The following is a 13,429-nucleotide window of genomic DNA, read 5'->3' on the forward strand; positions in this document are numbered from 1 at the left end:
AAGCATGATGTCCTTCTCCAAGGACTGATTCCTTTTGATAACACGTCTGTCTTAGACATCTAGTGCTGCTATAAGGGAAATACCATAAGAGGGTGGCTTTAACAAAGAGAAATTTATTTCCTCAAAGTAAAGTAGGCTAAATGTCCAAATTCAGGGCATCAGCTCCAGGGGAAGGCTTTTTCTTTCTGTCAGCCTTCTCATCAATCTTCCCCCAGACTAGGAGCTTCTCTGCGCAGGGTCCAAAGGGTGGTGCTCTGCTCCTGGCACTGCTTTCTTGGTGTATGAGGTCCCCAACTCTCTGCTTGCTTCCTTTTCCTTTTATCTCTTGAGAGATAAAAGGTGGTATAGGCCACACCCCAAGGAAACTCCCTTACATTGGATCAGGGATGTGACCTGGTAAGGGTGTTACAATCCCACCCTAACCCTCTTTAACATAAAATTACAATCAGAAAATGGAGGACAACCACAGAATACCAGGAATCATGGCCTAACCAAGTTGATACATGCATTTTTGGGCAAACATAATTCAATCCATGACAATGTCCAAAGTATGTGAGTTGTAGTCTTGCCATCCTTACTTCTAGGGAGCACTCCAGTTGCACTTCTTCTGAGACAGATTTGTTCATTCTATTGGCAGTCCATGGTATATTCAGTATTCTTCACCAACACCACAATTCAAAGGCGTCAATTCTTCTTTGGTCTTCGTTATTCATTGTCCAGCTTTCACATGCATATGAGGCAATTGAAAACACCATGGCTTGGGTCAGGCACACCTTAATCCTCATGGTGACATCTTTGATTTTTAACACTTTAAGGAGATCTCTTGCAGCAGATTTGCCCAATGCAATGAATCTTTTGATTTCTTGACTGCTGCTTCCATGAGTATTGACTGTGGATCCAAGTAAAATGAAATCCTTGACAATCTCAATCTTTTCTCTGTTTATCATGCCTTTGCTTATTGGTTCAGTTGAGAGGATTTTTGTTTTCTTTATGTTGAGGTATAATCTACACTGTAGGCTGTAGCCTTTGGTCTTCATCAGTAAGTGCTTTAAGACCTTTTCACTTTCATCAAGCAAGGTTGTGTCATCTGCATAATGCTGGTTGTTAATGAATCTTCCTCTAATCCTGTTGCCCCATTCTTCTTCATGTAGTCTAGCTTCTCAGATTATTTGCTCAGCATACAGATTGAATTGGTGTGGTGAGAGGATACAACCCTGACACACACCTTTCCTGGCTTTAAACCATTCAATATCCCCTCGTTCTGTTTGGACGACTGCCTCTTGATCCGTGTACAGACTCCTCATGAGCACGATTAAGTGTTCTGGAATTCCCATTCTCTGCAATGTTATTCATAATTTGTTTTGATCCACACAGTCAAATGCCTTAGCATAGTCAATAAAACACAGGTAAACTTATTTCTGATATTCTCTGCTTTCAGCCAGGATCTGTCTGACATCAACAATGATATCCCTGGTTCCACGTCCTCTTCTAAATCCAACTTGAATTTCTGGCTTTTCCCCATCAATATACTGCTGCAGCTCTTTTTGAATGATCTTCAGCAAAATTTTGCTTGCATGTGATATTAATGATATTGTTCAGTAATTTTCACATTCGATTGGATCACTTTTCTTGGGAATAGGCATAAATATGGATCTCTTCCAGTTGGTTGGCCAGGTAGCTGCCTTCCAAATTTGTTGGCATAGATAAGTGAGCACTTCCAGTTTGTTGAAACATCTCAATTGGTATTCTGTCAACTTCTGGAGCCTTGTTTTTCATCAATGCCTTTAGTGCAGCTTGGACTCCTTCCTTCACTACCAGAGGTTCCTGATCATATGTTACTTCCTGAAATGGTTGAACGTTGACCAATTCTTTTTGGTATAGTGACTCTGTGTATTCCTTCCATCTTTTTTTGATGCTTCCTGTGCCATTTAATGTTTTCCCTGTAGAATCCTTCAGTATTGCAACCCAAGGCTTGGGTTTTTTCTTCTGTTCTTTCAGCTTGGGAAATGCTGAGCATGTTCTTCCCTCTTGGTTTTCTATCTCTAGGACTTTGCATGTGTCATCATAATATTTTACTTTGTCTTCTCAAGCCGCCCTTTGAAATGTTCTGTTCAGCTCTTCATCATTTTTTTCTTTTACTTTAGCTAAAGAAAAAAATTATATTCACTGTAATTGCTGATAAGAAGTGACTTACTTCTGCCATTTTGTTATTTGTTTTTTGTGTGTCTTAAGCCTTATTTGTCTTTGTCATTTACTACTGATTACTTTTGTGTTCTGTTGGTGTGTTGTAGTGAGCCTTTTTGGTTCCCTTCTCCTTTCCTTTTGTGTATTTTTTTTAAAAATATATTTTCTTAGTGGTTACCATGAATATTACATTTAACAGCTTGTGTTTATAACATTCTAGGGTAAGTTCGTACCAACTTAACTTCAGTAAGGTACAAGAAATTCTATATCTATAGCCTTCCTCTTCTCCCTTTTTGCTGTTGTCACTAATTATGTCTTTATATTTGTGCCCTATAACATAATTATAATCTTTGGTTTTTTATATATTTGTTATTGAAAATCATAAAGGACAAAACATTTGGAATGATCAAGCACAAATTCCTTAATACGGGCCCTTATACTTGTCCATGCATTTCACTTTATTAAGGTTCTTTATTTTTATGTAGAGCTTTAAATGACTTCCTAGTGTCTTTTCCCTTCCATCTAAAGAACTCCGATAAGTATTTTTTGCAAGGCTGGTATGGTGGATATGAACTTTCTCAGCCTGTGCTTGTCTGGAAATGTTTTAATTTCTCCTTCATTCCTGAGGAATAGTTCCACTGGTTAGAGTATTCTTGGTTGACAGGATTTTGTTTTGTTTTGTTTTTTTCCAGCACTTTAAGTATATCATCCCATTGCCTTCTGGTCTCCATTTCTGAGGAGAATTTGACATTTAATTTTATTGGGGATCCATGGTATGTGACTGTTGGCTTCTCTCTCACTGCTTTTAGGATTCTCTATCTTTACTTTTTGAGGGCCTAACTATGATTTGTCTTGGTGTGTATCTCTTTAAGTTTATCCTCCATGGGGTTCTTTAAGCTTCTTGAATTTGTAGATTCATGTCCTTCATTAGACTGGGGCAATTTTCTGTCATTGTTTTTTCAAATATTCTTTCTGTCCCTTTCTCTTGCTCATCTCCTTCTGAAATTCCTGTATTTTAGGTCTCTTGTTATTATCCCATTAATTCCATTAAACTGTGCTCATCCTTCTTGAACCTCTGTTCTTGTTGCTCTTCAGCATCTGTAATTTTAACTGTCTTATTCTCTAATTCCACTGATTCTTTCTTCTGCCTGATTAAATCTGTTAGTAAGTTTTTCTATTGTGTTTGTCATTTTATTTATTGTCCTTTTCAGTTGCAAATCTCTTTTTTTAATCCTCATTTTGTCCTTGCATTGTTTCCTTTATTTCTTTTAGCTTTTCGTCTATGTTTTCCCTTAGTTCTTTAATTATGTTTAATGTTGTTGCAGTATAATCTTCCTTTTTTTTTTTTTTTCCATTTTTTGGTCATTCCTAGATGGGCTTTCACTCCTTTTGTCATGTTCATTTGTCTCTGTTCTTTGTGTGTCTTGTGATCTTTTTTGCTGGGACATTGGAATTTTTGAGGGTGTTTATTTTCTCAAGTATTTAGTGTTTTTGGCCATACTACTTTCTGCAAAAAGCTTTTAGGCAAGTGAAGCCTTTGGCCTTTACTTACCATTTCCTTTCCCTCTCTGTGACAGCTTCTTCTTCCTCCCTGGCTAACTAGGATTCTGAAGTTGCAGTCTCTGTTTTTAATTTTCGGTCTCTCCCAAACTCGCCAGAGAACATTCTGTGGTGAGTCTATCCACCAGCAAGCACCACCAATCAGGTGAGAGATCATGTACTTAATTGATCTGTCCACCAGGAGACGCATTCCTCTCTCTCTCTCTGGTTATTACTCCCTTCCCTCATCTGTCTCTACAACCTTACCCTTGTGGCTTTGTTGTTAAGAACTGCTAACCAAAAGGTCGACGGTTCGAATCCACCAGGCATTCCTTGGAAACCCTATGGGGCAGCTCTACTCTGTCCTACAGGGTCACTATGAGTCAGAATCCACTCAACAGACTGTGTGTGTGTGTGTGTCTAGGTGGAAAACCCACACCCAGAGAGCTCCCTTCAGGGCTGGGTGTTGCCCTCCAGTTTTGTCTGAGGCTTTCTTCCCTGTGCTATTTATATCTGAGCTGGCATTTAGGGGAAGCACAGGTGAACTTTCCTGTTTCAGAAGGAGGGGCTGGCACTTCCCAGAAGGACCTCTGAGAAATCTGTGTTGTTTTCTGAGCCCCAGTGGCCCTGTGGTGATTGCAGGAGCAGCCTCCACTTAGCTGACCTACCTTCTGAGTCCACCGTAGGGAACCTTCCGTAGGAGTTTGTATCAGTCCAACAGCCTACAGTTACCTGTTGGGGGAGGGGTTGTCATACTTCAAATGGACCCCTGGGGAGGTCTGCTTTGTTGCTTTCAGAGCCCCCCACCCTATAGTATATTGGCTGTGGGTGTTGCCCCTACTAAAGATTCCTGCTTCCTGGCACATAGCAGTCACAGTCAGCAGTCCTTAGTACCAACTAGAAGGGGGAGTAGAAAGATGCAACTGGTCCTCAGGGAGGTCTGTCTTGTTGGTTCCAGGGGCCTAAGCTCTGGAGTGCACAGGGAGGCAAGTATAGTGCTGCCTACGGGAGCAGACTCCACTTTCTTTTGTTTGTGTCTTTAAGTCTAAGGTGTGTCTCTTGTAGGCAGTATATAGATGGATCATGTTTTTTAATCCGTTCTGAAACTCTCTGTCTCCTTATTGGTGCATTTAGTCCATTTACATTCAGAGCAGCTAAAGATAGGTATGAGTTTAGTGCCGTCATTTTGATGCTTTTTTTGTGTGTGTTGTTGACAGTTTCATTTTTCCACTTACTTATCTGTGCTGAGAAATTTTTCTTTGTCAATCGTGTGTTCCTCTTTTTCATTGTAGTGGAATTTGTTTTTGCTGAGTCTTTATGTTTTTCTTGTTTTTTGTTTTGAAGTGTAGGATTGTTAGTCTTCTTTGTGGTTACCTTAATATTTACCCCTATTTTTCTAAGTTTAAACCTAACTTGTATTTCCCTATATCACCTTGATTTCCTCTCCATATGGAAGATCTATGTCTACTTTATTTAGTCCCTCTTTATTGATTTAATGTTGTCATCTTTTACATAATGACATCGATTCCCTGTTTTGAGCATTTTTTTTTATCTTGATTTATTTTTGTGATTTCCCTATCTGAGTTCATATCTGGTTGTTCTGTCCTGTGTTCTAGTGTTGGGTTGATAGCTGATGTTATTGATTTTCTAACCAGAGAATTCTCTTTAGTGTTTCTTGTAGTTGTGATTTGGTTTTTTGCAAATTCTCTAAGGTTCTGTTTATCTGTAAATGTCTTAATTTTGCCTTCAGATTTGAGAAACTCTTTTGCTGGATATATGATTCTTGGCTGGCAATTTTTCTCCTTCAATGCTTTATATATGTCATCCCATTGCCTTCTTGCCTGCGTGGTTTCTGCCGAGTAGTCCAAACTTCTTATTGATTCTCCTTTGTAGATAACTTTTTGCTTATTCCTGGTCACTCTTAAAATTTCTCTTTATCTTTGGTTTTGGCAAGTTTGATTATAATATGTCTTGGCCACTTTCTTTTGGGATCTTCCTTGTATAGGGTTCGATGAGCATCTTGGATAGATATCCTTTCATCTTTAACCAGACTCCACTTTGGGGGAATTCTGTAGCAGTTTGCAACAGCCTGACAACCTACAATTACCAGGTGAAGGAGGGGGTATCCAGCAGTGGTCGGATCCCCATGGACGTCTGCCTTGTTGCTGTCAGAGTATCCCTATTAGATTGTTGAGTGTAAGTGCAGCCTCCACTCAAGACTCCTACTTCCTAGCATACAGCTGCCTCAACCAGCAGTTCTCAGTGCCAACCAAAAGTGGGGTCAGAGTAACCCTAATTGACCCCCAGGGACATTTGTCCTGTTGGTTTCAGAGGCCAGAGCTACAGTGTGAGCAGGGAGGCAAGTAAAATGCTGATGATGGGGGCAGACTCCACTGCTGGACCCTTCTGTAACAATTCACAACCAGCTTGCAGGTGACAGTGTCTGGGTGGGGTGGGGTTGTCACACTCCAAATGGACCTACAGGGAGGTCAGTCTTGTTGCTATCAGAGTCTCCCTATAGTATGTAGGCTTTGGGTGTTGCCCTCACTTAAGATGCTTGCTTCCTAGCACACAGCAGCCTCAGTCAGCAGTCCTCAGCACTGACTGAAAGGGGGAGAAGACAGACCTGACCTGACTCCCTAGGACATCTGTCTTGTTGGTTTTGGAGGCTTGAGCTATAGGGTTCAGGGAGGCAGGTAGAGTGTTGACTGTGAGAGCAGACACCACTGCAAGGGCCTTCTGTGGCAACAGACTCACAGCTGACAGTGTCTGGGTAGGGGAGGTGCTGGCGCACTTCAAAGGGACCTCCGGGGACATCTGCCTTGTGGATTTTAGAAAGAAGCTTGGGATCCTGTCTCTTTGTACAGGCAGGGGCTGTGGTGGTTAGGAAAGCAGGCTCCTTTTGTGGGGCCACTTCCCTAGTTCACAACAGCCAGTGGCCCGCATGGCTAAGGGGAGGGGCAGGGATTGTGGGAGAAGTGATTTTCCTATCTTAAGTGACTCATTGTTGATTAGTTTATTTTTGCCTGTTTGCAGTTTCTTAATGCTTTCCTCTGTGTCCCAATTCAGAGTCTCTCAAAGCCGAACACCATTTCCTTGTAGTTTTTCTTGTTTATTTGTGGGGGAGGGTCAGGATGATGGTCTGTTTATACCACTATCTTCCCAGAATCTGACCCTGTAATTTTACTGTGAAATATATGAGTTATATTTGTATAGCCTTATGTCAATTTCTACGTCTTGAAATACTGCAACCTTTTTTTTTTTTTTTTCTCTAAGTTAAGATGTAAGGGCCTTGGGGATGGGGGCCATATCTTCTTACCTTGAACAGTGATAAGAATCCAGTAGCTTAGACCTTGAGCATTTTTTTCAGGTTCAATTACAAACTCTAAAGCAAGCATGAGAAAAAGCTTTTTATCAGAGTGGGTGTTATTGATGCTGTTATGAAAAGCATTATTGATTTATTTATGGCTCCAAATCATTCTAGAAAGTGATTTGAGACAGCTTATTTCTATATTTCTAGCTATATAGACACAGTGGGATAAATTTAAAAATGAAAGGTAAGGAAATGGCAGCAGGGGAAAATTAAATCAGGAAAATAGAATGAGTAGAGATTAGGTTTGATAACACATGATGATTTTCATAAGACACTGTTCAACTACTGGAGATGAGCCTCAAATTTGGTTGTAAATTTATCAGTAGCCACAATAAAGGGGAAACACAATCTGTTGTAAAAATTATGGTGATGATAAAATGAAAACAAACCAAAGGCAGGTAAAGCCATGCTATTTGTGGTTATTGAGATCTAAGTAATCTACGACTCATGATTCCAGAGAATAGATATTACTGATGTTGTGGAGAAAGTCATTGACAACATTTTCAAAATAAGACAAGTTTCTCATAGTATTCCCTATTACATGGCTGAGGTTGTATCATTCTAAAAATAGTTCTGTGAAGGTTCCAAACAGTGCATCAGGCAGTAGTATTTATTTTGCTTAAACAGAACACATAAATTTAGTTGTTTGTATATCAGTGTTGTTGTTGTTGTTGTCGTTGTTGTTAGGTGCCTTCTAGTTGGTTCCGAATCATAATGACCCTGTGTACAACAGAATGAAACACTGTGCGGTTCTGGGCCATCCCCACAATCGTTGTTATGTTCGAACCCATTGTTGTAGCCACCATGTCAATACATCTCATAGAGGGTCTTTATCTTTTTTGCTGACCCTCTACTTTTCTAAACATGATGTCCTTCTCCAGAGACTGGTCCTTCCTAGTAACATGTCCAAAGTAAGTGAAATGAAGCCTCACCGTCTGGCTTCCAAGGAGTACTCTGGCTGTATTTTTTTCAAGACAGACTTGTTCGTTCTTCTGGCAGTTCGTGGTGTATTCAGTATTATTCACTGACACCATAATTCAAAGGCATCAGTTGTTCTTCTATCTTCTTTATTCATCCTCCAGCTTTCTCGTGCGTATGAGGTGATAGAAAATATCGTGGCTTGAGTAAGGCACAGCTTAGTCCTCAAAGTGACATCTTCGCTTTAAAGAGGTCTTTTGCAGCAGATTTGCCCAACTCAGTACGTTGTTTTATTTCTTTTTTAAATTTTTTTGTTATTGTGCTTTAGATGAAGCTTTACAGAATGAACTAGCTTCTTATTAAACAATTAGTATGCATATTGTTTTGTGACATTTGTTACAACCCCACGACATGTCAACGTTCTCCCTTCTCCACCTTGGGTTTTCTAATACGAGCTTTCCTGCCCCCTCCTACCTTCTCGTCCTTGCCCCTGGGCTGGTGTGCTTCTTTAGTCTTGATTTGTTTTATGGGCCTGTCTAATCTTTGGCTGAGGGTGAACCTCAGCAGTGACTTCATTACTGAGCTAAAAGGGTATCCAGGGGACATACTCTTGGGGTTTCTCTAGTCTCTGTCAGGCCAGTAATTCGTCTTTTTTTGTGAGTTAGAATTCTTTCTACATTTTTCTCCAGCTATGTCTGGCACCTTCTATTGTGATCCCTATCAGGGCAGTCGGTGGTGGCAGCCATCCACCATCTAGTGCTGGACTCAGTCTGGTGCAGGTTGTGGTAGTTGTGGTCCATTAGTCCTTTGGACTAATCTTTTCTTTGTGTCTTTGGTTTTCTTCATTCTCCCTTGCTCCAGATGGGATGAGACCAGTGGGATATCTTAGATGGCCGCTCACAAGCTTTTAGACCCCAGACACTACTTACCTGCTGCTGCCATGAGTATTAATTATGGATCCAAGTAAAATGAAATCCTTGACAATGGATTATCATGATGTTGCTTATTGGTCCAGTTGTGAGGATTTTTGTTTCCTTTACGTTGAGGTGTAATCCATACTGAAGGCTGTAGTCTTTGATCTTCATCAGTAAGTGCTTCAAGTCCTCCTCGATTTCAGCAAGCAAGGTTCTGTCATCGGCATATCACAGGCAGCTAGTGAGGCTTCCACAAATCTTGATGCCACATTCTTCTTCATATAGTCCAACTTCTCGGATTATTTGCTCAGTTTACAGATTGAATAACCATGGTCAAAGGATACAACTCTGATGCATACATTTCTTGATTTTAAACCATGCAGTATCCCCTTGCTCTATTCAAATGACTGCCTCTTGATCTATGTACAGGTTCTCCATGACCACAATTAAGTGTTCTGGAATTCCCATTCTTCACAATGTTATTCATAATTTGTTATGATCCACACAGTGAAATGTTTTTGCATAGTCAATAAAACACAGGTAAACATCTTTCCGGTATTCTCTGCTTTCAGCCAAGATTCACCTGACATCAGCAATGATATCCCTTGTCCTAGATCCTTTTCTGAATGCAGTTTGAATTTCTGCCAGCTCACTATTGATGTACAGCTTTAACCACTTTTGAATAATCTTCAGCAAAATTTTACTTGTGTGTGATATTAATGATATTTTTTGATAATTTCCACATTCGATTGGCTCACCTTTCTTTGGAATGGGCACAAATATGGATATCTTTCAGGTGGTTGATCAGATAGCTGTCTTCCAAATTTCTTGGCACAGATAAGTGGGCGTTTCCAGTGCTACATCAGTTTGTTGAAACATCTCTGTTGGTATCCTGTCAATTTCTGGAACCTTGTTTTTTGCCAATGCCTTTAGTGCAGCTTGGCTGTCTTCCTTCAATATCATTGGTTCTTGATCATATGCTACCTCCTGAAATGGTTGAGCATCTGGTACAGTGACTCTCTGTGTTCCTTCCGTCTTCTTTTGTTGCTTCCTGTTTTGTTCAATATTTTTCCCATAGAATCCTTCAAAATTGCAACTCGAGACTTGAATTTTTTCTTAAGTTCTTTCAGCTTGAGAAATGCTGGGCATATTCTTCCCTTTTGGTTTTCTAACTCCATATCTTTGCACATTTCATTATAACATTTAACTATGTCCTCTTTAGATGGCCTTTGAAATCTTCTGTCCAGCTCTTTTGCTTCATCATTTCTTCCATTTGCTTTAGCTGCTTGATGTTCGAGAGCAAGTTTCAGATTGTCTTCTGACATTGACTTTCTTCTTTTTCTCTTCCCTGTCTTTTTAATGACCTCTTGCTTTCTTTATGTATGATGTCCTTGATGTCATTCTATAACTCGTTTGGTCTTTGGTCATTAGTATTCAATACATCAAATCTATTCTTGAGATGGTCTTTAAATTCAGTTAGGATATATTCAAGGTCATATTTTGGCTTTTGTGGACTTGTTTTAATTTGTGTATCAGTAAGTGTTGTCAATCAACTCAGTGGTGGGCAAGCTTGACAAACTATCACTGAAGTTATGGATGTGTTTCCTAGTAAGTAGAAGGACATAAAATATTGCCCAAAGAGGAAGTCTGAGTATGCATGTAAATATATACATAGAAAAAGATAAAACATCTCACTTGAAACAGCCAAAAAGTAATTATAGTGTAAAAATTCATAGCCATGCCTTCCATACCAGCAAATAAGAAAAATAGCTGTAACCACACATCTAAAGTGGTCTCAAGGATAGAATAAAGAGTAAGAAATGTTCATTTACAGGTCTCTATAAATTTTTTATAAATTTACATTTAAGAAACTGGATTAGGAATTTTATTTGTTTTGATTTTGACAGCATATTATCAGTGGCAATGATTGGGTAGTCTCATAAGCTCTCAGAATTTGTGGATGGGTAGGGAAGAAAGGGATAACATGGAGAGTGGTCACTAAACTATAGTGTGCTAGGCAAAGTGTGCTGAAGACAAGGAGAAATGAGCCTGATGATAGGAGAGAGGGAGAGAAGATAAGAGGGAGAAAAGCAGGAGGATCCAGGGGACAAGAAAAAATAGGAAAGATAAAGAGACAGGAAAAAAGGGAGATTTAGAGAAAGAAATGGGAAATAAGGCATTTCTCAACCTTGAACTGTGGTCAGCAACTTGAATTTCATTGCAGGAAATCATTGAGGATTAGAGGCTTTCCCTTTAGAGAATGGATGGTGATGAGAAATGGCAAGGACTTTTCCTTTCCTCTCTGCCATCGGTCCCTTTTTGTTCTGGCTTACAGATTCTTTTCAGCACCCAGAGCTGCCATGGCACAGCACTGGTGGAGGAGGGTACTAGTCTACAGGGAAAACGAGAGATAAGAGTTGTGCTCCAGAACAATGGAAAAAAGAGCTCAAGTGTCTTGATCACCTATGACTTCATAAAATCTGATAGAGTTTGATTTTGGTTTCATAGTAGATGGGACACCATTTCAAGTTTTTACAAAGGTGAGCAATGGGGTCAAATTTTTATTTTAGAATATCATTTTGGCAGCGGTATGGAAGATTGACTGGGGAGGGACTTTCCCTTAATTATGCCTCCAAATATTTTTGCGATGAGCCCTCTGATTGCTGGTATTTCATGCCAACCTGAAGTGCTAAGTGTTTTTGCTCTGCCCACTGTTTCTCCAAAAATGGTGTTTTAGTTACCTAGTGCGCGGTAACCCAAATACCACAAGTGGGTGGTTTTAAAGAACGGAAATTTATTTTGTACAGATTCAGGGCATGGCTCTAGGGGGAGCTTCTTCCTTGTCAATTTCAGCTTCTAGTAACACTGGTGGCATAGTGGTTAAGTGCTATGGCTTCTAACCAAAGGGTCGGCAGTTCGAATCCACCAGGCGCTCCTTGGAAACTCTATGGGGCAGTTCTACTCTGTCCTATAGGGTCGCTATGAGTCGGAATTGACTTGACACCACTGGGTTTTGGTTAGTAGCTCCCATCAGTCCTTGTAGATGCATCTGTCCCTTTCGTCTATCTTCTTCGTCCTGTGGATGTCTGTGTGTCCATTATGGTCTTTTTATAATTCAAAAGTGATTGGGTTTAGGACCTCCTTCCCAAACTGGGCGTGACCTAATTAACATAACAAAGAAAACCCTATTTCCAAATAGGATTACATCCTCTGAAGGTATAAGGGTAAGGATTCTAACTTGTATTTGGGGGACACAATTTAATCCATAGCAAGTGGTCTTATAATAGGTCCAAGGTCTACATCGATGGATACCAAAGAACAGCATGCAGACTATTTTTCCATAAATACTATTTTTAATAAGTCATTCCTTGTTCAAAAACTTTCTTAAGTCCTTCATTTCTTACAGAGGAAGACCTAACTTGTTAGTCCACCATCTGTGGCCTCTCCTATCTGATATCACTCCACATTCAAGGTATTTCCCATCTTTCTTACTCTAACTCTCCTCTCTAATCAAATTGGTCTACTTATTCTACAAATAAACCAAAACAACAACAACAAAAAACCCACAACAAATCAATTGCCATTGAGTCAATGTTAACTCATGTTGACCTCATGTGTTGTAGGGTAGAACTGTGCTCCATTGGGTTTTCAATGGCTGTGACCTTTCGGAAGTAGATTGCCAGGTTTTTCTTCTAAGGCACCTCTGGGTGGATTTGAACCCGCAACCTTTTGCTTAGAAGCTGAGCAGTTAACCATTTGTACACCAGGGACTCCTATTTCCCAAATTGATGCTGTTTTTTCTTCTCAGGAGGTTCTCTCTCTTTTTACTATTCTTTGCTTTGGTATTCAAATGTTTTAACATTTACATAGTAAAATTTCTCTACCTTTGTTATTTTATCAATTTCTTCTATGATTAAAAAAATGTTAGGCCTGACAAGTATCCAATTTTCTTTTACATTTAAATGGTCACATTGTTTACATGTAAATCTTTTTCCAGAGTGCATTTTGGTGTACAGTGTGAGATAAAGATCTATTTTTTTTCTTTTTTACAAATAGTTATGCAATTGCTGAGCTTTTTGTAAATAAAACTCCCTCTCATATTTATTACAGTTAAAACGTATTAGATTCAGACATATAATAGTGGCTATTTCTCATTTTTCATTCTTCTATTTGTCTGTGTTTATAAAAGGATCATTTCAAATGTAATATTTTAATGTATTTTATTATATTGATAGGCAGTACTGAGAGCCTCTCGCAGTTTCAAAACTGTATTGGCCTTTCCTAGCATTTTTCCAGATGAACTTCAAAAATTGCTTTGTCAATTTTCCACAGTCCGCCCCCCCAGCCAAACAAAGAAAAACAAAACAAAAATTGAAGCAAGAAAGCAAACCAACAAAAACCCATTGGGTTTATTTAGTATAGTTGCATTAAACATAAAATTTATTTTGAAGGAATTAGTTGACCTTGTGATAATCCTCAGTCTTCACATTCAAGGCTATGG

The sequence above is a fragment of the Loxodonta africana genome, chromosome 6, assembly GCF_030014295.1.
Source record: "Loxodonta africana isolate mLoxAfr1 chromosome 6, mLoxAfr1.hap2, whole genome shotgun sequence".
In the NCBI taxonomy this organism is placed as follows: Eukaryota; Metazoa; Chordata; class Mammalia; order Proboscidea; family Elephantidae; genus Loxodonta; species Loxodonta africana.